At 37.0% G+C, this 27121-nt stretch overlaps 1 protein-coding gene across 1 annotated transcript in view; it reads right to left on the reverse strand.

The window, feature by feature from the left end:
* Nucleotides 1–27121, reverse strand: part of LOC135078220 (uncharacterized) — a 69826-nt gene that overhangs the window by 16721 nt on the left and 25984 nt on the right. The window lies entirely within an intron of this gene.

Raw genomic sequence — 27121 nt, forward strand, 5'->3', positions numbered from 1 at the left:
ATCAGTAGTACTAGAACTGCGTGTTTCACTCGGAGCTGCAACTATCATATCTGATACCCCATAAATCGACTCATACCACGATTCAGGATATTCGAATTCAGATTTATTTGATTTCAAATTAAAAGTGACTTTCCGTTTTATCTTTTTCCACGTCGATGTACCAGCTGGTATTGTATTTTTTTTAGATTTAATTTCCAATATTTTGTCTTTTTCGAAGTCAGCGTAATCGGGCAAGTCTATATCGTCAAAACATGTGTTTTCCTTGGGCGGTTCGGTTATGGAACAGCTGATTGCGTTGTTTGAGCTTTCTTGCAAATCGTGCAGCGGCGGTGGAGGTATACTTTTTAACAAGCGTTCGAAAAAATGTCTGACTTTCTTGTCATCATCGGTCTGGCCGTGTGAAGTAATTTGGGGCGTTCGGTTCTCAGATAAATTAACTATGGAAGTAACTCTCCTTGATTGCTTGTTCAATGAACTGTTGCTATTCGCTGACTGAATACTGATGCTCAATTGCATTGAATTCCTTTTTTGTGCGTCGAATTTTCTGATACGTATTTTCGATCTCCATTCCCGGTGTTTGGTTCTAAATCCATTGAAGCTTATGGAATTTTCTCCTTCAGATTCACTGCGTGGTATATCAGGGAATTTCGTGTAGTAAAGGTCCTTCGACAGTGGTTTTGAATAAACATGTTCAGGTTTTACTTCCTCGAATGGCTCCAACTCTTCCGCGATCCACACACTGTCCAAACAATACCAGAATCCATTTCTTTGAAGCACCTCTTCAGTTGTCAGAAGCACTATTGACACCATTTTGCACAGAACTATTTCTACAAAGTTGCAAATATTAACTGACTGAAAGTAAGCCGTGTGCTAAAAGTGATTAAAAAGTGGAAAAACTATTAAGAAATTAATGTTATTTGTATTTATTTGAAGAGATCAAAACATTAATTAGTAAATGATAATGTTCGCAAACAAACAGTCATATCTCTAAGCCCCATTTAGCAATGTGCTAGCGGGTTTTAATCACTCCTGTCAACGATTATTTGCAAAAATATTTGCTTTATTAAAACCAATAGCAAATTAAAGTTGTTCTTTGATTTGAAAATTAAATTTTTGACTGACCGTATGGGTATCGCAACTAAGTTAAAATGAGTTTTGGGACCTTGAAAGTTTGGGGGCGAGTGCGGATGATCAGTCGACTCACCCTGACGTCAGACGAGGCCAGTAACGCGCATGGGCCCAGGAGTCCTACACTCTCCCAGCAAGTCATTTCCACAGAGACGTGCACTCACTAACTCTGTCCGCCGCACTATCACAACTAACGCGTTATCGCATACTGATGCACCAGTGACTCCGTAACACTAGGTTACGTAAGTCATATCGCACTCGACATCTAATCAGTTTTAATTTTAAAAACATATAAAGCCGCTACATTCAAAGCTACAGCCACCATGAGGAAGTGAGGAAGCAAGCTGCTACGTCGAAGCGGAAAGCGTCGCCAATCAAATGAGAATAACGTTGCTTATTGAACGATAAAATCCAATTACGAGGCTGAATCGGAGCGACCGCGGGGCTTCGGAACTTAAGGTCGCTCTGGTCGGGGCCGGGCCTGCGGGTGGGTCTGGCATGCGGGGCTCGTGGTGGACTTACGGGGCCACTGCGGGTGCCCGCATCGTGGTGCATGGGGCCGGGAACAGGCGGCCGCGGCGCTGCCTCCCGCCAGACTGAGGCGCGGCGCGTGTCCTTGGCTCTCGCGCGTGCGCCGTACCTACACCCTTTACTAAGTTTCTAGTGCCTTCAACAATGCGAGCATTCTAATGGTACATCTTCTCCGCTAACAGCTTTGTCTTTGGCTATCACTAATGCAAGCCGGCGCGCGACTTTCTTCTGTTTTTGAAACGCGAGTGTCAGCTTTTGAGCCGCGTGTCGTCTTGAGACAAATGGTATCGACTTTTACCAAATTGGCAGACGTGAGATACGCTGTTTGATGATTCTTCTTCGCGATTCGCAAGTCGTGTTTTGTTTCAGTACGGGGTGTGGCATTGCGTGACACGTCTGACCCCGTGTAACCTCTCTAATTAGCTATTACGGTCTTGAACATAACTTGTTTAATTTACAACGCACGATGTCAATGTTTCGGTTTTTATGAACTGTAATAATTTCAGGAGGTAAATGTACCTTTGCCGCTGGGGTAGTTTCAGTTGATATGTAAGGGTATGGGACCATGACCTACATACGTCAATGCGCGCTTTATATTGTATGATATTGGCTCTACGTGAGAGCACAGACGCTTAATGGATATTGTCCAATGGAGTTTTATCAAAAGCGGTTTTAATGGAACGTGTGGTCGGATTAATAGCCTTTTGGTAATGTTCATTTGAGTGGTTTATCGATATTATCTGCAGGTTATAAACGGAAAATGTTTTGCTGTTATATGAATAATGATAATGGTAAGCACCTATTATGGCTGAAAGATATAGTACTTAAAAGTATGTCAGGATACTTTTTACCCTAAAATCCACATTAAATTAAATGAAAAAATTAGAAAAAAAGCTTTTACAATATAAAAAGCTAGTACGATAATTGCCTTAACTAGACTAAATAAGGACTAAACAATAATAGAGCATAACAACAACCTGTGCAAAGCCGGGGCAGCTAACTAGTTTTCGTGAGATAAAGTTTATTTTCACGTAAGGCCCAGTTGCGTCGTTAAGAGCAAACTCAAGGCGTGATGTTTGTAACCACTCAAATATTTAAAAGGGCCGGTGTTTTGTCACAAACTCTCACGTGACAAGAACTCTACGGCATGTTTAAAATAACTCTCAAGTTATAATCTACACTCAAGATCTTAGCTATATTTTTTGTACTATTGACGAAAATAGACTGAAGAATGGAATTGTTACTGTTTTAGTAATAAGTAATTACCATTTTTCTTAAATTATTGTTCGCAAAAGGAAACGATAGATTTTTTTTAAATATGGGATAAAATATTTTAATTACATTCAGCAACTGAGATATTGATAGTGTACATTGAATAAGCATTAGGTAGATAATGTCATTCGACATTGTAAAAGACCTATCCCAATATTCTTACCATATGCATTGAGGAGAAATGGAGAGAGCAACTCCTAAGATAACAGCGTTGTATGTGATCCATGAAAAATACTAGAGAGTGCAAGTCCTCTTAAAATGTCGTAAGTATTATGATGTTCATCACGCAACGATCATGACACTTTAACGAGGAACAAGACATCCCTATTGCAATCCACGGGCCTAATCGTGGAACGATTCCATTGCAATTTGCTCTATCCTGGAAATCTGTTATCAGGAAGGTCGTTACGTGGCCGTCAAGCGTGATCTTCCACGTCCTATGACGGAATTAACGATGACTGAAGACTGCAGTTTGCTAATTTAGTGAAGTAAACAGGATGGAGAATTCAAAAAAACAGGATGGAGTAAGAATAAAGTATTTATTGATATTTTGAATTAATAGTAATTATTCTTATAAGAAAAAGTTTTGGCTTTAGTTCGCAGGGACGCACCCCCTTAATAAGTGCTAATGCTTGCCGGCTGCGTAGAACACTTCGCTGGCTCAAGTTAAATCTCTAAAAATTCTTGATACAAATTATCACAGTGGCGAATATTCGTGAAAAGATATAAATTATTGCTTTAGTCACTTTAGCTATGTACTATTTAAAAAGAATTACCTATAGGATAGGTAAGGCTGAAGCCTAAATCATGTTCTAAAATATTAGACCTTTCAAATTTCAGATTCAGGGAGGTATTTTACACAAAAGCATGCCTAAACTTTCTAAAATAAGTGCCCACATTATACTTTATCAAGTTTCATCGTGACAGAACAACTTTGTGAAGCGTCTCCATCGAAGATTGGATAACTTGAGAGCTTCATTTGATCGATTTTCCGAGGAATTTTCCAGCGACGATAACGTTCTGTCGGAAAATTTTGTTACGAATGCGAAACGCAGTCGTGATTTCATTTCGCAATAGGTATATTGGATGGATCAAGATTGATTTGATGTTTATTAATATCTCTCTCTGTGCGTTTACGGAGGCGAATATTACGTCACAATACGTCCTACGCATCATATTTTGAGATAAAAAATGTAGTAGCTAAAAGTGTAGTGAACAAAATTACTTGTTACAGTACACTAAGCTACATATTATAAGCTAATTTGGTCACAAAAAGTGAATAAAAAGTGGAAATCGGTCGAAATGGACTTAGAAAAGTTTAGAAACTCATTTTTTAATGCCATGCTTTCTATGCCAGTTCTAAATACATCAGTGAAGTCAGAGGCAGGAGTTAGCCTTAAATATCATAAAGTCTAGCGTATCGTTTACCACCGCTGCAACACAGGGTGTTAATGAACACAATTCGCGCCTTCCTCCGCTAATGGCGGTGCACTAATTTAGCAACGTGATAATACACTGACGCAAGATGTCCTCTTACGACAATAATATTTGTGTAACTTTGTAACAATGAATACAGTCATTAAAGGAATGGTCAAAAACTGCTTGATAGAATCGTACCAACGATTACTGAATTGAAAATGAAGATTAAAAGTTCAAATTAAAGGCCACGATTAGTGGATGACAATGTCGAATAGTATTCGAAAATGTTGTTTAGGCAAATCTTCATAACGAGCCAATCTAGAAATCATTGGGGGAGGTCTATGCTCAGCAGTAGACGATCTATAGCTGAAATGATGATGACGATGATGAAATCTAGTTAGCTATTACCACAATTAGTGTCTTCAAAACTTAACCTCGCTTTTAATTAGCAAATAAATATTTTTATTACCGGTTAAGGAACATTTTTGGTGAGCTCTAATATGTTTAGCAGTGGACGTCCTATGGCTGAAATGATGATGATGAAGTAAGTATTTTTACATAGGTATACTTAGGTATTGAAATTCAAACAATCGTAACCTTTATGATAATGCGCAAGCTTGGTTTCAGGCGGATTTTCAGTGAGTCTTTCATATTACACATCTTACTTCACTTACATAATTCTTCCACCAGATGGATGGCTTCATCAACGCAAATTAGCGCCGTACAATAAATTGTAGTGACGCGCTTGTCATTCATCATTATTATTACAATTTATTAGTCACGTTTTTGTTTTACGTAACATGAGGATAAAGGAAAATACGAGTGTCTATGTTTTAAATTGGTATATGTATTTCAGCGCAAAAAGGTCATTTCATGTTACTTCATATTTTAAACAGATAAAAAGCTAGGTAGGTATTAATATTATTTTGTGGAGCCATTGCTAAAGGTTTTTTTATGTGATAGGTGGCAGACAAACAGGTAAAATATGAAATACGAGTATCACCTAGAAGGAATTCATAGATCAATTTCATCACTAGAATTGCATAAGTAGAGATCTGGACTTAAAAAGTAATACACTAAAATATTACGTTAGTAAGTAGGTATGTACCTACTTATTTTAACCATGTCACCCAAATCTGCACAAAATATGATTGACATTCACACACAAACTTTTTCAGTTCTCGTTCTCATCCATTATTTATGTAAAACAACCGTTTGCGAATTTATTGAACCAGTCACTTCAAAAGGCAAATTTAAAACTGAGCTGAAAGTGCATCGAATTTGGCCACGAGCCAGTCACGGCCCGGCGAAAAATGAAATTGCCAAAACGAAAACTCGGATTCAGGCGTTTGGGAAAATAATTCAGCAACAGCAGGCGATAAGGCGGAGCTGGTTTCGTCTGTCGTTAGTGGAAAGAGATAAACTTAATCTACTATAAGAACGATAGCTATTGAAGTAACATGACTTAGAGATTGTATAAGACTAAAGCTCTAACTTTTGACTTTGGACACACGTCCTAATTTCTATCGAACAATTTTCTCGCAGTTCATTTTCATGCGGTACTGGCTTACCTAAGTTTTGAACAGTCTCATCAAATACCAATAAAATCATTCCAATAAAGTAGGTACCTAGTAAAATAACTGAAATTCCAATGTGCTTTGCGTTGACAGAAACTATTAAATAAATAAATAAATAATAAATAAATAAATTTATTCAGTTAAACATTTGGATCTAACAAGGGGTGAACCCTGACACCGAAACTAGTAAAAAATACTGTATTTTCAGTGTCAGTGATTCCTCGACATTTGTGGGCTAACATAGAAATATTTAGGTTTTACATGCTAGGACTATAACATGGAAATTTCAGCTGGTAACATAAAATAACATTAAGGTGATATGAATAGGAGCGATTTTACAGAACATTTTATAATCGTGTGTGTGTGTGTGTGTGTGTGTGTGTGTGTGTGTGTGTGTGTGTGTGTGTGTGTGTGTGTGTGTGTGTGTGTGTGTGTGTGAGTGTGTGTAGCAAACTTTAATGGGTAAGCAACTATTTTAACAGATTTTCAGTATCAGCATATGACATCTTCAATAGGCAAGCTGTAGTTTTCTTTTTTACCTCGAATCTATTGAGAGTATAGATATGTGTAGACTTATGTATCCTGTTGTATATAATTGAGGAGAGGGCTGCATATTGACGTCTAGCTAAGGCTGTACGGCATTTTATCGTGGGACACACGTGAGTTGAGGCTCGTCGGTGATTAAGGACATCCTTATCAAGAGGAAGAGAGGCGTGTCTTCGCAAAATACTTCGAAGAATGAAAAGTTGCCGAACTGTGAGGACCCGGCAGTCCAAGTATAACATGTTGGTAGAATATCTAATGCGGTTGTGAGTCATTACCTTTAAGATGGCTCTTTGGGCCCGCTCCAAATTCAGCATTAGGGTACTGCCAGCACCTCCCCAGACCGGGATGCAGTAAGACAGTAAAGATTGGCATAAAGCAAGATATATAATTTTGATGGTTTCCTGGTCGACCAAGTGTCTGATGGTCTTAAATATATAAATTAACTTGCGCACCCTACCATTCAAAGTTTCAATCTGTGGACGCCACATTAGGTTTGAATCAATAATGACGGTATTTTACGTTGTGAGTGATGTTTAATGGGTGACATCCACACGATGCTGACGGCAAATTACAGGTGTGCACGACAATATTACAGGCATCGGTTGGTGGAGAGGAGGTAGATGAGATGTAAAAGGGGAGAATATGTGTCTTCTTTAAGTTTAAGGTGAGAAGATTTGTTGAAAGCCAGTCAGTCACCTTTTCCAGAGCAGCCCGGACATATTGCTTAGCACTCCTCCAGTCATTGCCATATACCAAAAGTGCAGTATCGTCTGCGTAAGCGAATACACTACAGTTTGGTATTTTAAGTTTGCACAGATCGTTGACATAATATCTGGAAGAGGGTAGGTCCCAGTATGCTGCCCTGTGGGACGCCATAGTCTATGGACAGAATGTCACTAACGTACGGGCCGACCTTGACGCATTGTTCCCTGTGCAGAAGATAACTTCGAAAGATGCTAAGCTCCCGACCACGTATGCCATGGGATTCCAACTTATCGATCAAGATGGGAATTGAGACCGTGTCGAAGGCCTTGGAAAGATCAAGAAAAACACCGAAGCACTTCTTTTTGCCGTCAAGCTTATTTACTACTTCACTTGTGAGACTAGCGACAGCGTCCTCAGTGGAAATTCCAGATCTAAAGCCGAATTGATTTTTTGCTATCAAGTTATATTTATCCAAAAATTTAACTAGAGCATTGTTTAATATCCTTTCCAAGACCTTCGAGAGAACGGGCAGGACAGATATTGGCCTGTAATTAGCCGCATCATTTTTATCCCCCTGCTTAAAAATGGGACTAACAAGTGCTCTTTTTAGTATCCTAGGGAAGACACCGGTAGAAATTGAAAGATTACACATGTGCGTAATTGGTGGTATCAGAACATTCCTGCAAGTTTTTACTAAGGTCGGAGTGATTTTATCCCAGCCAGAAGAGCATTCATCTCGCAGACCCATAATAATGCGCTCCACCTCCCCGAAATCAACCTCGGTGAGTGCCAGAGAGTTTATTGGATTAACGAGTACCGATGGCGAGGTTGTAATTGGAGGAGTTATCTTAGCAGCTAGATCATTTGCTATATTGACGAAATACTTGTTTACAGAGTTTAAAGCAATTTGAGGATCGCTGTTTTTCGCAAGAAGTTCACGTGGAGGTTCTGCGTTACCAGTAGAGTGAGTCACTTCTTTTACCACTTTCCACATAGCTTTGGGGTTATTTTTAGCCTTATTAAACTCAGATCTTTGATATTCACGCTTTAATTTATGAAGAAGATTATTCAAAAAGTTGCGGTACCTTTTATAGGTAACTTTGATTATATGATTTTCTGGATCGTGACGTAGCTGTTTATGAATTTTATCCCGGTTTTGAATGCATCGCAGTAAGCCTGGTGTGATCCAGGGTTTTAGAATATTTTTCCTACGAGTTGTCACAACCGTTATTGTGTGTGCATTAATAATGTTGGTAATAATGGATACTAACCGATCAGCTGCTTGGTCCGCATCCAGGGTACATATTACAGAAGTAAAGTCAGCATTAGTGAGAGCTCTTTTGATGGATTCGTGGTCTGTTTTAACAATTGTTCTAGGTGTTTTAGAGTTTTTAAGGGGGCCACTTTCAAGGCACAGCACAATTGGCAAATGGTCAGTTATCATGCAGTCCAGAATCAGAGCTCTAGAAGGTAGATTTGTTTTCAAAAGTATATGATCTAAACAGTTTTCTAAGCGTGTAGGATACGTATGGGCCGGTAGCAGACCAAGTGCTGCGGTAGAAGTAAGGTAATAATTAGAGAATCTGTCGTTGTTATTGGTTTTAATGTCGATGTTTAGGTCCCCCAACAGAGAAATGTTTCTATATGTGTCGAGACTAAGGACAAGATTATTTAAACTAGATATAAAGTTGTCTATATTAGAGTATGAAGGGGATCTATAGATGCCTATAAATGCAAACTTGTCATCTATTGTACAAACTAAGCAGTTACCGTCCTCGAATCTGGGTTCCCACACGGAAACATTTAGACCTTGTTTTGCATAGATCACTACACCGTCATTCTGCAGTCTGTTGTTACAGGTATGAAATGAACTATATCCATCTATCTGTGGTATTCTATTTATGTTCTTAAGCCAACACTCGCTCAAAATTACAATATCAAGGTTGAGCTTCGTAGTACAAAGCATAGCCGTGAACTGATCAATATTTTTGTTAATGCTCCTAATATTCATGTGAATTATTTTGAGATGCTTATTATATATTAAAATTTGATACTGAAATTAAGACCATAAAAGTAGCATCTAGAATAAATAATGCAGTCACGAGACCTAAGCAAAGAAAAGCGATATCGATAAAAATAATAGAAACGAAACGTCGTCTACTTGCAAGCTTGTAACTTTGTAACCCGAAGGCGGGTTGAGTGATCGTGTTTACAATTTAAATGAAACTAGTTTAGTTTCTCTGAATAAATTGGATGCCAATTTTGCATTTCTCCTTGTCCTCTGTTTGATGTTATTGGACAGTTGGCGGGTTTTATTTACAAGTTCCGATGGCAAAATAACTTTTTCTTTATTGTATTACGAACTTTTTGTATGGAAGAGAAAAATACTGGCAAGTAGAAAATGCATTAGCAGCATTCAACCTTTTAAAAAATAAATGTATGTTTTGTGTCAACTTTTTTCTTCTTTGTGGTTTAATGTGAAAGTTGCCAGTGTTTTGTGAAAAACTTAAATTTTTATCTTCTTACCGGCCAGTATGTTCTGTAATTTCGAAAAAATCGTAACTCCACATCTTTGAATGCTCTCCAGTTCATTTTAGGTGCCAGATTTTAGGCTTCAGGTCCAATGAACTTATTCTGTTTCTGATCCACACAACTTATTGGGTATTGATTCTAGTTTGTGTTGTAAGGCACGTGATATCATATGACGTGGTTAGTAATGCCTTTGCGGTTAGCTATAGTCCAGTCAAATTAGACATGAACCCTGCAATAATTCGCATACAGCTGAAAATTGGTACGAATGTTCGGAGCACCATTATGAATTAACTGTGAAAAGTCCCCATCGATCCGACGTGTGCTAAAAAAAAAATTCAAGGTCAAACTTAAAAAATACGGGTTTTTGAGATTTTCAGCCAAATGGTAAGTTTTATCACAAAAATATGTATGACAAGGTTTAAGACCATACAATTATCTATCAAAATTGTCTATACACTTTCTCCTAAGAGTCAGCGTTTCTGAGATTCGATGATCCGAAGAGTCAAAAAAGTGTTTTCTTCATAACGGTCTTACACATAAATCCAATGTGATATCGCCTCGTGCCACGACTCAGCATTGTATCATGATGTGTTGTCGACGTCGAATATAAAATAATCAACCTCAGTGTCGTCTGTCATCTTTAATTATCGAAAAATGGGTGCAACTTTGACGAAGGACTGCACCGTAAGTTTCTAAGATACGAAGTTTTCGTGTCTATTATGTTTAAGAGCTCTTATATGCACACGTCACTACTCTACTTGTAACTCTATGGTCACTCTTTTAGCCCGACCAAGTTAGACAGTCCAGGTTATAATAATTCACATAGAGCTGAAAATTTGTGTGAATGTTAAGAACACCATCCTAAATGAAATGTCAAAAGTCCCCGACGATCCGTTATTTAAAAAAAAAGTTTTCGAAGTCCCAAGTTTTTTGCATTTTTTGGCCAAGTAGTAAATTTATCATAAATATAGATAAGAAAAAATAGTAGATCATAAAATTATCTATTAAAATTGTCTTCATCCCTTTTTCCTAAGAGTCACCGATTATGAGGTAGAACGATTCAAAAAGTTAGTTTTGATGTTTTCGTTATATGCACATGTTTCCACAACACCTATGAGGGTTATTTGGCGTATTTTTTTTACCAGGTTTCCCCAGTAGGCCTTTTTTAAGATGTATTTGTTATCCTGTTCAATTCAAAACTATTTTAATAGAGTTGAAGTTGTGGACTTTTGGAGTAGTTAACAGAATGCGAATTCTCCAACTTTTTGCATCGTTACCACATAAACGGTGACTCTTAGGAAAAAAGGGCAAAGACAATTTTAATAGATAATTTTATGATCTACTACTATTTCTTATCATTTCTTATGATAAGTTTACTGTTTGGCGGAAAAATGCAAAAAACTTGGACTTCGTAATTTTTTTTTTCAAATGACGGATCGCTGGGGACTTTTGACATTTCATTATGGATGGTGTTCTCAACAATCACACAAATTTTCAGCTCTATGCGAATTATTATAACCTGGATTTTCTGACTTGACCGGGCTAAAAGAGTGACCATAGAGTTACAAGTAGAGTAGTGACGTGTGCATATAAGAGCTCTTAAACATAATAGACACGAAAACTTCGTATCTTAGAAACTCACGGTGCAGTCCTTCGTCTAAGTTGCAAACATTTTTCGACAATTAAAGATGATAAATGACATTGAGGTTAATCATTTTATATTCGACGTCGACAACACATCATGATACAATGCTGAGTCGTGGCACGAGGCGATATCACATTGGATTTATGTGTAAGACCGTTATAAAGAAAACACTTTTTTGACTCTTCGGATCATCGAATCTCAGAAACGTTGACTCTTAGGAGAAAGTGTATAGACAATTTTGATAGATAATTGTATGGTCTTAAACCTTGTCATACATATTTTTGTGATAAAACTTACCGTTTGGCTGAAAATCTCAAAAACCCGTATTTTTTAAGTTTGACCTTGAATTTTTTTTTTAGCACACGTCGGATCGATGGGGACTTTTCACAGTTAATTCATAATGGTGCTCCGAACATTCGTACCAATTTTCAGCTGTATGCGAATTATTGCAGGGTTCATGTCTAATTTGACTGGACTACTAGTAGAACGCGTAAATCACCGCTCGAGTAAAATAGACCTAGTTTTAACAGAATGTGAAGAAAAAGATATCACCGCAGCCGTACAGACAGAGTCGTCCAAAACGTAATAAAAAATCGCGATTATTTTATACAATTTGTGAATCGAACAAATTGGAATCGGAACCTACGAGGGGCGGCTGATAAGTTCGCGGCCTAAGGTACTTAGCGATGAGTAATTAGCTTGTTACTCATGTCACTAGTTGCGACACTCAGTAGTATTATAAAAAGCAATCACTAATTAAGTTTGCACTGATAGTTCAATTTCTATCGAACAAATGACATCACCATGTCCGCCGAATCTGGAGATTTGCGGAATTTCGACACCGCGCGCCGCGGACATAATTCCTCGTAAAGAAGGAAAATAAACCGAAAGACATTTTTGAAGAGATGTCATCGGTTCTTCAGGATTCTGGACTTTCATATACCATGGTTAAAAAATGGGCCCGACTATTTCAACACGGATGAGAGACCTGTGAAAACGACCCCCGCCCTGTCACGATACTGAGTGAAGGAAACGTTCAATAGTCGAAAAAATCGTTCCGGCTGACCAAAGAATTAAATCGTGACAGATAGCTGAAGAATATTTCTTTATGTTTGCGAGGCTATTGTACAGAAATGACGTGGGAAACTGACACGCGGATTGCTCTTTCTGCAAGACAACGCGCCCGTTCACGCCGCACGTATTGCGAGGCCAAGCCCTGAAAGACACCGGGTGCTCAGAGATTGACCACCCACCATATAGCCAAGACCTATTACCTAGCGATATTTTCCTGTTTTTCGATTTGAAAAAGGACTTATGGGGCCGGAGATATGCAGATGACAACGAAATTAAAGCTGCGGTTGGTCGTCATTTTGAAAAAAAAATTTTTAGGTGGGTAAAAGGCATTGTATGCGAGATTTAAGAAATGTATTTCATTTGAGGAAGATTATATTACAAAATAAAAAATAGAAACCATTTATTTTATTTCATTAAGTACCTTAGGCCGCGGACTTATCAGCCGGCCCTCGTAAATGTCACTTACGTGTGATTGTTAATAGGAAAATTCATTGATATTAAAGGAAAAAAATACTTTTAATCGTAACTATCGAATTAACTGCTTACTTAAACTTTTAACTTGGGGTCTTTTGAAGAATAGATTGAGAACCATTGTCGTAGACTCCAAACTTCGCGAATTATTCCTTTTAACCCTCGGAAAGGTCAACAAGAGTTCCCTTAAGAACTCTTAGCAGCGCCTTTGTTTAGTTTTCTGTTTGTTTTTGTTTGTTGTTAATTGAAATTAGGGTTCAGCTGTGCACTGTACAGTGGCCAATTTAATTTTCCTTAGTGCTATTTTCTATCTTTATGATGCCAGAGGTGAAAAAGTTTAAGGTTGCGTACTTATTCAGAAACGGTGCTTTACTCGGTTCTAACTCAAGCAAAGAATCCATCAAGAAATTGGTATATTTCAATATTTGGACCAATCCTTCTTGGCTTGAATCAATTCCTAAGTGTAAATTATTGTAGAGTGTTATTTGGAATTTTTTTGAGCAGCAACACTAAGACAATGACGTGATCCATTAAACCAAAATGCATGAACACTATAATACTTACTCCGATTTAAATGGGCCTATAGTTATTGCCCAACAATGACCCATGCGGGTAACGACTGTCGTGTGCATTAGAAACGGGCAGGTCACGAATTCATTAACCTTGATTTAAAAGAGAGTGTTAAATATTAGGTGCATTAAAGTGCCCCTTTCATTTGAGGAGAACTCAATTTTTAATATAAATATCAACAAACCACATCTAGAGGCAAAATAACCAAACACGTAACAGCAATATTATATTTTTTTAAAGATGAGAATCTGTGACTTGCTCCTGATTTTTTGGATATAAACATTAATTACTGTTATCTGCAACATTTAAATTAAACTCAAGACTTTAGTCTAGTCTAGACTATAAATCACAGTAATTTGACTAGTTTCCTTAAATATCCATTATCTGGTCTGTATTAAATCTAGCGTGTTCTTATCGCAAATGAAGCAAAAGGGGCGTTACCGTTGCAGGAAAAATTATTCCTTGTATTTTCATAAATTAGTTTCCTACAGAAAATAGAAATATTTTGTTTTAATGCCGTTTTTTAACGCTGAAAAATAATAGGTAATACGAGGATGTCGTGGGGCGAAAAGAGGCAACTAATATTTTAGAATCGAGAAAAAATCTATACTAATATTTAAAGAGGTAAAGTTTGTGTGTTTGTATATTTGTTAAATTGTAAGGGGTAATCTCGGGATCTACTGAACCGATTTTAAAAATTATTTCACCAATAGATAGCCACATATTGCTGAGTGTCATAAGTTTTAAAATAAACCGAAAAAATCCACGCGGGCGAAGACGCCGGCGGAAAGGTAGTTCTTAATAAATTTGTGGAGTTTTCTAGAAGAACTTCGGAAAACTTCTAGGAAGCTCTAGAAGGCTGGGAAACGCACGGATAAAAAGGAAAATCCTATTATTTATCGAAAGTTATGGTAGGAAGTTAAAGAAACAGATGACATATTGTTATAAATTGTGAAGGTTCGGGTTATAAAAGCTGCGTTAGTTCACCAGAGGCTATATTTATTGTTTTTGCAAAATAACACCTATTATAAAAAACCTAAGACGGTATTTAGCTCAACGTGCTGTGTTGTCTGCGCTTTATCCAATAAACAGCCGTCCAGCGTTAGAAAATCAGCAGCCAATCCTCACATATCCTGCCGACCAATCTAGCTAAGTGCTTTTGTGACGGGGACACGCTAAATTGGATTGAATTGACCCTCTGATAGACCAGTTGAAATCCCCTATGCCAGGGAAGGTGAACCAGCTGGTCGACCGCAGATTAGCGGAGTATTTATACCAACTCAAAGTACGGCGATTTGACTAAATAGGTTCGTTTAGTTAGAGGGATAAATTATGAAGAAAAAGCTTTTCTTGAGTAAATCAAAACGAGTGCATTTAAATAAAGGTGAAGATTTGAAATATTTTTTCTCAAATCTCAAAAGCATCCTTATTTGGATAAATCTATGTTAACAAAAATTGGAGAGATAAGGGGGCTCGTATGCTACTAAACGTAAAATCTGAAAAAGCTACATACTTAATACTCTTACTTCAAATTAACAGAAAAACTAACGTAACGTTTTTGAAATACAATTTAAACAAAATTAACTAATTGACAAATGAAAATACAAAGACGTTATTACGATGTAATAAACTTGATTTTATTTAACATCGAAAAATAATGCTAAGTGCGAAAGCACGGAAACCTGTGCACCCGATTATATTTCTTTATTATAAAAAGCTCTATTTCATATAAAACTTTCTTTTAAAAGGTTTGCTATCCCTGCTCAATACGATGACTGATGCCTACGAACCAGATATAAAAGTTAAGTTAATGTCTTTAACCTGATAAAGATAAAAGGGGTCAGCCATTTTGAGTTACAGTAATAAATTGGCTTTTAATCTTATGTGGCATGGCATGGTAGTATTTAACCGACTTGAACAAAAGGAGGATGCTTTATTTAGTGATCTTCTATTGAAAGCTTGACAATAGTTAGGTGGATCATTAGTGTTTAAAGCAGCCTAATGATAATAAAAATTACAAATACTTATAAGGTATTTACACAAATGTAATTGATATGGAAATAATTAATTAATTGAAGCTGCATTTATTTAACAAAAATTGTCCGTAACTTTTCACCTACAAAGTTTTATATGATTTTTTGTGTGCTCTAACACATAAAAAATTTCAGACAACCTTATAAAACGTTTTACCCCAAAGTAGAGTGGATCAATTGAATATTAATTAACTATGTTCCGGGCATAAAACACGAATGGCTCATCAATCACGGAACAACACGCGTGGACCCTTCATAATAAATTCATTATAAAACCTTTAACACCAATTTGCGGCGTCCAAACCCCTGTGGGGTTATTTGTTCCCACTTCCCACTTTCCGCTAATTTGCAAATCGTGTTTTTACACATGTCCCTAAGGTCCCAAATTAGGGTTTGTTTAATTAATTGATTTGAAAATAGTTTCAATAGAACTGACTTGAGGTTGTTATTCTGTTCAAACTACTGAAGGGATTTTCATACAGTTTTCACCAAGTACACATGTCCCAAATTAGCGTTTGTTTAATTAATTGATTTGCATTAAAACTAATTTAATAAAATCGGTTTAATTGGTGTTGTTAAGTTCTGTTCAAACTACTAAAGGGATTTTCATGCGGTTTTAGTACTTTTCACTATAGATTTATTAGTTTAAAGAGCGATTTCCTCGCGGGGGAAGCCGCGGGCAAATGCTAGCTTGTTATAAATATCACTCGTTTTATAATGCTGATTGTCATACCTATATCTTAATAGAAAGCACTGTGTGCCTAATTTCTACAGCTCAAGTCGTAAACTTTAGAGTCATACAATAATAAAACATGCAAATAGAGTGAACCAATTTGTAGGGCGTCTTCCGCGTTGTATGATAGTTATGAGTGCCATAAAGTTAATTATTTTAAGACCCCTTTCCCTTTAACTACTTACTATATCTTTTATATTAAAAATGCCAAAGTAATATTCTGTTCTGCTTATCTGTTACGTTTTCATGCCAAAATGGCAAATTTTGATGAATGTTGGTATTAATAAGATAACGAAGAACATTAAGCTACCCTTGTCATAAAAATTAAGAAGGGATGAAAGCCGTGGAAGTTTGGTAGGCGATAACATCAGGTACCGTGAACCTTCAGGCCTTGCAGCGAACCAAGCAAATATCATCTTTTCAGTGATTTACAAAACCACAGAAAATTTTCAAGTTTTCAGCAAGAATTACGCCCGTATTCACAAATGATGCTAGCATAAGTGAAGCAGCAAATTGACCGCACAGCGTTGAATTAAGCTCTGTAATTGGTTCGTGTGTCATCTTGTACGTCCATGCGCACTGTAAGACCTCATAGTAATGTTTGTGAATACGGGCGTAAGGCTTTTTGTTATATGCATGAATATTTTTTATTGTTAAAATCAAGTGGCAGTGGGCGGGGCACATAGCTCGTAGAGACGATGGCCGTTGGGGCAGGAAAGTTCTCGAGTGGCGACCACGGGCTGGAAGACGTAGCGTGGGCAGGCCTCCTACTAGGTGGACCGACGATCTCGTAAAGGACGCGGGAAGAGCCTGGATGCGGGCAGCGCAGGACCGTTCACTATGGAAAACCTTGGGGGAGGCCTTTGTCCAGCAGTGGACGTCATTTGGCTGAAACGAACGAACGAACGATGAATATTTTCCCTGTGTTAACTGCACTGGTGTGCATTACCTCCCAGAATAGTTTACGGCCGCTCGTCGTCCACAATTGATCGTAAAAGCTAATTGTAAACACAAAAACAAGCCAATTCTGTGCTAAACACCGTCTCACTTTGTCAAGAGTTACACAAAAGTAAGACATTTTGTGTATAGGTACAGAATGGATTCGGTTGCCAAAGATATGCAGTACCAAATTAAAATACGAGTATAAACGGCTTATCTTTCAATTACAATTACGCGCTTCAAGAACAAGACTATGCAGTCATAGAACTTCAAAAATCTGTCAAATTCCATACAATAAACACCGGTTATCTAGTTACGGTCAAAGATAGGTGGCGCAACTCAGCCTAAACGTTTCGGTGGTATCATTTACAAGCATCTCTATTGAGAAGAACATTTTTATTACAATGAACACTATTCCCTTGCGAATAATATTACATTATATCTATGGGATTTACATAATGTACCGCAAAAACTACTCACGTAAGTCCTGACTCCAGCCATTTGCGGAGCGAGACCTGAATAACTGCCGTGAATGGATCCTTCGGTTATGAAAGAACTGGCGATGAATGCCTTGAATGGCTAATGCACAGGCTGAATATGTGCAGGATAGGCGGGGAAATGCTGACCTCCTTTTGCGTGCACGTAATATTTTATCTGTGGAGTCTGGCGTAGGTACTCTATGCACTAGGTATGAATCTGTGGTTGCATTTTCGCGGGAAAATTTTCAGGCGAGCCGAGATTTTAGGGACTGCGGATTTTTTAAAATCTTTGAACTTTTTCGTTCGTTACCAAAACTATTTTTTTTTAGTTTACAAAGGTTAGGAGGACGATAAAAATAGATCTGTCGTTTCTAGCCTTAATTAAAATTAATTAATTTTGCTACATAACTCGATTAATTCTGCAACAATCGAGTTGAATAATATTCAATCATCTGCCATAGAACATATTAATTAAATTACGGAGTCGGCAGTGCGGAGCTAATCCAATTTGTGCCCTACACGAGTTTAAATCAACAGATTGTTTCAGAAACGACAGAGATTATTAATTTAGTTACTCGTGTTTGTAATAAGTTTAATATTTCAGTATTAATTACTTACCTTATGTGACAGTTTTCCTTTAAATTCTCGTACTTACTCGAAATTACGTTTATATTAATTTTCACTTTTATGTGCTTACCTGGAACAATAAAATAATCGAATTAGTATCGTTAGTCTTTTATTTTTTTCCTAACAAAGTTTTGGTGCGATCATAGTGTAGGTAGTTGTTGACTTGTTTGTAGCCTATATTCAGGTAACCTATTCGTGATAATTTTCTTGACATTTGATAAAAATACTTTATCAACCTATTAAATATGCTTTTGGTATTTTTATTATACTTTCAGCGTACCTTTTCATATATCGGCATATTCATACAAAATTCTCTTTGCCTTTGCCATACAAATTGAATTCACTCTCGATGTAAGGGAGATGTAATCGAGTAACCGTCGGCACTCGAAAGTAATCGAATACTTCCTCCACCGAGTGATTAATCGTTCGTCAACTCGCTATCGCTATCATGATCATATCACTTTTACAATGCGAGCGAAAAGCTTTAAACTTAAAATTTATTATAGCGGATATTGTCATTGGTATTTGATTACGTAGTTCATGTCTCTATTTATAAAAAAATTCTCAATCAAGTTAAAACAGCAACATAATAATGATGGCATTTATTAACATAATAATGATGGCATTTATTAACATAATAATGATGGTATAAAAACGTAAGTTTGTATGAAATCTACAGGAATGTAATAACGCGTGTACGTCGTAACTAAATCCTTGCGTATCTAGAATTTTAGAATATTACAAATTTACCGATGAAAAAACTTTTAACGAGGCGTCTTTGCAAAATTTTCGAAATGTCAATTCGTTTAGAAGCGAATTTTCATCGAGTAACAAAGTAAACTTGTTAGGAAATAAATAAATAAATAAATAAATAAATAAATAAATTCTTTATTTCCACCACAACATTACATGTTCACTATATTGCATTACATAATGAAGTTGAGAGTTGCTAAGTTGAAAATAGGGTAAGTAAACACATAATATTGGAGAGGACTGGAGCCTAAACTAGGAAATTCCTGTATTTCAGGCCTCCAGACTCTCCGCCCGAACCGTGTGTTATTGTTTAATTTTGCTTATTACTAGTATACACATATAGAAAAAGAAATAAAAATATACCAGAGAATCTAAGATAATTTAAACCTAAGTAACTCAGGAGGTGTGTGTGTGTGTGTGTGTGTGTGTGTGTGTGTGTGTGTGTATGTGTGTGTGTGTGTGTGTGTGTGTGTGTGTGTGTGTGAGTGTGTGTATGTGTGTGTGTGTGAGAGAGAGTGTGTGCGAAAACGATGAGTGTTGTGTAAGCGTGTAAGTATAGTGTGTGAGTGTGAGATGGATGTGTGCTTCGTGCTGTATAGAATAGTGATTGTTATTATGTAAGTAGTGCTTCCGTTTGGTGATAATTTAGTTCCAATAAGTAATTACTAAGGATTGACTTACATTCATATAGGATTTTAGGATATATATTTAGTGCTGTGTTTAATTTATTATACAGAAATTTTTCGAGAAAGGGTGTATGGCGACGAAAGAATGCAGTGTTGTGTTTAGACATGGGACAAACTTTTGGCGGCCTACGACTTGTGGGCTGTTGTGTGGGAGGGTTGTAATTTAAGAATTTGTGTTGTCGTATTGCCACTTGCATGATGAACAACTGTCTCACTGTCATTAGATTCGCATCTTTATAGAGAGTCTCTGTGTGAAAGTCATTACAGCGTAATTCTCGCTGCCCACTCAACCTCCAGCATCAGAATCTGGGACGAGATCAGAGGCTCGTGATAGCATCTCTCATGGCGATTTGATAGCGATTGACATTGATAGAAAGTGGCAACAAAGTTATTGTTGCCGCTGTAGCAAGGTTGATAAAAGATAATTAAACCTAAATGAAAAACACATGAATAGTCATGTGCAAAAAAGACCATCTTAAGTTTTCTAATAATAAACAGAGAAAAAGCTGCCCGTATTCACAAACATCACAGTGCGCGTGAACGCACATGGTGACAATACACGAACGAAGAGTTCTGTGATTGGTTCGTGTGTCACCCTGTGCGTCCACGCGCAATATGAGACTTCATAGTAATGTTTGTGAATACGGGCGTTAGAGTCCAAAATAACAGGATAGGAAAAGATTTATGAATAAGTAAAAACTTGTCTTCTAAGTGACATTACTAGAGAATGCATTTCACCAATTTTAAGTCGCTATGACAGTCTCTAATGCACCCTTCGGTATTTACTTATTTTGCTCCCAGTTTGTCAATCTAGCTCGTTGTGAGAATCAGGTCGCAACCCGCACATTGGTTAATTGCTGTCGGTACAAATTGTAACAGAGCTCACTCTCCTAAAACCAGGGACCAAAAGGGAACAAACAAAAGAACGTTTGTAAAGGACTAGAAATAATGCCCGATATGTGCTTTTTGCGAAACGAAGCGTAGAGGTTCAATCTTTTATACTTGTGCAGAGACAATTTTCTGAGTCAGCAAGGTAAAAGTTTTCACCAAACGACCGTTTTGGAGAGCTTTTACCAAAAGCTTCTCCCTATTACGCAACTTTAAAGTGTGTAATGTGTGCTTTGTGTGTGTACCACTAATACCTATTTTATGGTTCGTTTAGGACTTGCGAAGGGAAAAGTTGTGGGCAGTTTGGGAAGTGGGAACATAAGTACCAAGAAGGAGAGGTCCGCATCAAGCATTTCTTCCACAAAAAAATAATTACTTGTAGCCTAACAATGAATGTATGTCAGCAGTTGTAAATTAAAGATTGCCAAACAAAACTATTGTACCGTAGGTAGTCCTGCCCACTGGGTTGCGAAATTATTCGCATGTAGGAGGCGGCCCACGAGGTATCCTGCCGCAATATTTAAGGTATTCGAGTGGTTTAGCTTTGAAATACTAGTTAAGTGATGAAAGGATCTTTAGTAGAAATATAACTTTTAGAGCTGGTTACATTTTACATTGAGCTTAGATTTTATAAGATACCTATGTACATACCTACGTACAGCTTTTAGCTTAGTCACTTTTAACTCAAGTAACACTACAACTTCTTCGTTGACGTTTACTTATATGCTTTTTAAGGTCGTCTTATATGATGCCACTTTGATAAAGTATTGATAGTTTTTTTAAAAATATCTAGAATTTCTCCTAAAACCTATTCAAATATCAACTCTACACTTATCGTTTACGCGTCGTTGTTTATGCCTTGTTTTTTTTATATAGGTTTTATTCCGTAACAGTAGCTCTATTTAACGTGATCTCAAAATAGCTTAGAATTTCATTTTCTGACAAGTTCTAAGAAACCTATATCATGAAATAGTTGTTATTGATTGAGCTATAAATAAATAAGCTTTCAATCCCTAAAACTATCTGACCGTTAAAGTGACATCCCAATTCATACGAGTCGAAGTTGATCGCTCTTAAATCAAGTCTGTACCTTCAGATAAGCCTAAAGTTCGGATCGTTTGGACGTCCATTATGGAAAGATAACTTTGATGGCCGCCGTGTACTAGGACAGGTTTGCAGAAAATCTGTTTTCAACTTTGATTGCGAAGTTAGGGATTGTGGGACATCATCTCAACAACTATTTAATTTGTTAGCTTTCACATTCGCACCTCGTATATTAGTTTGAAAAGTCGCAGTCGACATGATATCAAAAGTTTCTATAATCTATTTGTCAGTCTTTCACAGCACAGTGAACATAAACGTAAGTAAAACAGTCGCTTTGAAGATTATTACTATACACGGTGAATTTGATAAAGCTTAGATTAAAATAAAAAGAGAAGATAAAGAGAAGTTCCGAAGTCACTTTTTTTTGTGCAAGCAGTAACCAGACCATTTTTTTCAGTGCGTCTCGAAAACGTACGTCTCATGCTTCAACCACACCAACGCGTGCAGATCGCCATCGCGGCGCGTTCACGGCGCGATCATAGGGAAATGACAGGTCGCGTGAACTGTCATGGGTCGCGCGACCTGTCATTGGCCTTTGATCGCGCCGGCGATGGCGATCTGCACGCGTTGGTGTGGTTGAAGCTTCACTCTGAGGATGTTCTAGGACATACTTTTGACAGGTTACAATCAAACTTATTGAAATACTACTTTAGACTCTACATTTCCATCAAAATATTACTACATTAAACATGCTCCAGCAAGTCAAGCAATCTTAATACATAACTCGCGTATCTTTATCCTTTGCTCAACACTGTAGCAGGTGTCAACGCCCCACTTAGGATATAGGCGTATAAATCTTGCACAACGGCTCAGCTGTGCATGGCTTATCACGGAACCCCCGCGTCGTTATCGGCATTCCAAGGATTAGCAGCATCTCAGGTGTGACGTCATCTCCGCTAGATGCAGCAGTGCTGCTGTTAATGGCAGGTTTCACAACTAGGGTGGTATTTTTAATACACATGTAATATTTTATTTAATAGACTGATTAGTTTCTCAAAACTAACTTTATGCAAAGATTACTAAAAGTTATCTTAAGAAACCCTATTATTATGGAGGGACTTATAAGCTGTGTAAAAGCAATTTCCCGTAGATTTTTATGGCAAAGAGCTAAGTCACTTTTACACCAATATAATTAACTTACATTTTATAGATTTCATAGCTATTCAAATACCACAAAGCTTATTTAAAGTTATCAGATAGGATTTCTTACTTTTTCTCTCGTTTTTTCGAAACATGTTTTTTGCAAACTTACGCACGCATAAAGAACTTGTTAAAACTATATAAAAATCAATGTAAAACCCTCGAGGCCAATGACTATAAATGATTGAAAGTATCTACGCATACAACATAGTCTCCTTTCTTCTGGCCAGCTCATCAGCGACGCCCTTATACTGCAGGTTGTCGGCGACCACTTTCTATTAGATCTATCCATTATACGGTGGTTACCATCGTCGGGTTACTTTGTATGAAGTACAGTCGACAGCACATCATCTTAATAAATTATTGAAAAATCGAGTATTTTTTTATTGCACCGTGAATTTTCAACGGGTAACTTTTTTCCACAATGAAGAAGCTCTTGGTCGGCATTTCACCTGTTCGAAAATGATGATAAGGCTTAAAGTGGAAGCGAGCTTCCACCAACCATAGAAGATCTGGTTATCGTACCTCCAACTGCCGGAACACAAAAATGTTAACATTGTTGCTATAGCGATAGACTTAGGTAAGGTGGTGGCTCTACTTCCCAGGTGAACTTAGAATTATTAGCCCTATCACCAAGCGAGCAGAAAATTTTGCCTCCACTGGGAATCGTATTCGGGACCTCGGGGTCTTAAGCAGGTGGTCATTAGACCACAGAGGCAGTTGACTTATACAGTTATGTTTTAAGCATCGAAGCACGCAGCTTCAGTCTTATCACGCTCATACCTTTATGTATTGTAACGGTTAAATCATCTATCCTTACTTCCCATATTTTCCTTCTACAAGCAGCATTTATGATTTTACCAAAGTTTTGAAATTATGAAACTAGAAAATGAGTCTGTTCATAGTGTTCATATCGCATTCACAGAAACACTTTACACATGTGTATTATTCGAAATGGAACACCGAGCGGAAGCCGCAGTGTGTATTTATAAGCTAGTGTGCACGTGCACCCGAGTCGGGCCACACACGGAATAATGCTAAAACTACTAACCATTCATCTTGCAACTCAGCACTCGGGTTAAGAGTTAAACCTAAAGTACGAGTATACATAGTGATGTCTCAATAGAACGATTCTTGAGCTTAAAGTCGTGTGAGACACATAATTTACCAAAATAATAATGTTTGTGACAGATTAGAATTCAAGAAGAGTGTTAGTTGCATAATATTTATAAGCTTTAAAGCTCGGCTTGTTAGTAGCGATTTTGAAACGTTTAGAAAATTATTTAAATGAATGATTCTATTTTATCCTCACAGGGCATCCCACCTCGCTTCCACTGTCGGCCTGATCATCACTTTCCATCAGGTTAGATGCAGGCAAGAGCTTCCTCATTGTGGATAGATAAAATAAGTTCTTTTAATTAGATCTATCAACAATCATGCGGTCAATTTGCTAATGCATTAAGCTCTTATAGTACCTATTATGTTATTTTTTGAATTGTAGAGCTCGTGGGCCTATAATGATTAATTACTTACTCGCACATTGCAACACGCACCCTACTAAGCCAGCTGACTTTTTAACTTGTAAATTAAACAAGTGCACTTCATTTAAATTCCCAGTGGAATGTTAAGACCCTGCACGACATGAGTGCTCAAGTCATTGTCTCAATGAATGATTGATCTCATCAATGACTCACAGAGAAGCCGCTGGTTCAGGATAAAACTGTCTTGATACTTGTACAGTCAGCATCAAATAGTTCGTGGCCAAAAAGGTTATTCCAAAACAACACAACCTTATTCCAAATTGTAACAAAGATGTGTTGTGTACTTTTGGCTACTGTGGGTCACAAACTATTTGACACTGACTGTATTTTAGTGGTAGAATTTTAATTAATTTTGCAAAACACCGCTGCCACAGGATGAAACTGTCTTGATACTTTAGTAGTAGAATTTTCAAATTAATTTACACAAATACGACAAGTTACTATATTCTTTAGCACGATGTAGGTAGGTACATTCTAACCGTATCTAGGACGAAAAAAGTTATGAGTGCTAAAACATGTAAGCACGTGTGAGATGTGAGGGCATATCAAGCTAAACACTGGCATCTTAATGTAGTTGAAATAGGGGTGATATTGCGACAAAAATATAGAGCAGTTGTTGTACAATCGTAATTATTTTTATGATCTGTGACTGCCATTGACGGATGTGAAAACAAGAACGAGAATACAATGAGTTTCATTATCTCGAATGATCCACTTAACAATGGATTAAAATGCAGATTTAAATTAGGCACGTGTATCTTTTTGTTTTAATTTAACTGTTATTATAATGCAGATTGGAGACTAGTATTCTAATCGCAATATCAATAACAGATGTAACTTTCTCGGTTAGATCCTTCAAGACTCGATTCCAGCCTTGTTAAATTATTTTTAGGGCTCACAATTAATGATGTCCGACTTATTTTAAGTTATAACCCGCACGGCAAAAGAAAATTTCAATTTAATACAATTAGTATCTAATAATGGGTATGAAAAAAGAACAGCAAGCTTTTTCAGGAAAAGAGTTTTCACGAGTGCCTTGGAGATTCAAGCATGCAGGCAGATACCATAAGAAAACTCCTTACTGGTTTTGTGTAGTTACCTACTGGTTTTTATGCAGAGTTCCAAAGTTAGATTTAAACGTAAACAAAGCAGATTGATTGAAAGCTTTTCAAGCTCGATGTGGCCTGAAAATGGAATATGGCCGAATATGTTTACGGTATTATTCCAGTATCGTGTCAAAACATTCAACGTTTGGGCGCACTGAAAGCTTTCTCGTAGTTTATGTAACGAAAAGCTTCGTTTGATGTAAATGTTTTCCCTCTATACATTACATAACATTGTGGTAAGATCAAAATACTAACTAGCTATGATGCATTAAAATACAAAATATTACAATAAGGTAACTATAAAGTAGTCCGTTTAATCCAATACGTCTACAAATATCAACCTTAAGGGCATAGGAATAAGAAAATAACAAGATTATAATAAGTTGATCAAGATTAATTATGTTTGTCTCTTAATTACAGCGAAATCAACATCGACAGAAACTGACAAGGCATTCAGCTGTTTTTAGTGAAAAAAAAAAAAAAATGGTTAAGCCGATTCCACACTTGCGTGCGATCCGAAATGGTGAACATTTTTGTACTTCGGATGCTTCGGATCGTTATTAATTTCTCGAATTCGAATCGGATGCAGGATTCGGATTAAACAGAAATAGTACTACAGTTAAAGCTTCAAATACATACAACCATGTGTAATTCGGAATGTTTGTTTGTATTACGTGTGCCAAGTGGCGGCCTTCGTGAGCGATCACGTTGCAAGTTCGGCTATTTCCATTTCTACTCTCTCGATTGATTGATCGGTGTATCGAATCGAAACGATTTTGGCATCGGTATTTGAGTTTGCATAAACGAACATGCCAGGGACGGATCTGGAGGTTTTGAAATTTGAAGAGATATAAAAAATCGGAAAATTTTCGCTTACCAGTGTTTCAAGAAAAAATAATAACTATAGTTTGTTCGCGTTAAGACTGCAGTGAGTCATCATTGTCCGCCGTTGATATTTAGGACAAACTTATGATTTTAAGCTCTTAAAGTGTATTTTTATTAATTCATTAAACTTAATCTTTTAAAATATAATTTGTTTGTGTTTTAACACCTCTGTGAATACACCTTTACCCGGCAGTTGCACTGATGATTCACTGCATTCTTAACGCGAACGAACTATAGAGCCCGCGAACAATTTTATAAATTGTATGCATCTAGAAGTGCCTAAGCAAAAACTCAAAGGAGCTGGATGGAACGTAAATCTGCATCAAAAGTTGAAATATTAGCTGGAAGGGAAGCTGGAATTAATTCAGTCAGAAATTAGAACTTTATTATTTATGCCTTAGATTCGGCCCTGGCTACATTTTTATGAGTAAGCGAGCATCAATCGAGCTTTTAATAAAAGTAAAAGTTGCTGACAGCTGTAAGACTTGTAATAATGATTTGTAGAAGTGCTTTCATAGATTGTGCTTAGAAATATTATTATCAAAACAGATTCAACTTATGCCTGTGGAAATAAAAAATCGATACTATTCTCAAAAATAAAATCGAGTTTTCCGTGTTATGTTATAAAGTCTTAAAAAGGGAACGCTAACATCATTATTTCATTGCCAAGTGCTTCTTGACGATTAGAATATTTATTTACCAAATGATATGACGTAATGCACAGCCATGTAAGGCAT

Source organism: Ostrinia nubilalis, chromosome 2, assembly GCF_963855985.1.
Source record: "Ostrinia nubilalis chromosome 2, ilOstNubi1.1, whole genome shotgun sequence".
Lineage (NCBI taxonomy): Eukaryota > Metazoa > Arthropoda > Insecta > Lepidoptera > Crambidae > Ostrinia > Ostrinia nubilalis.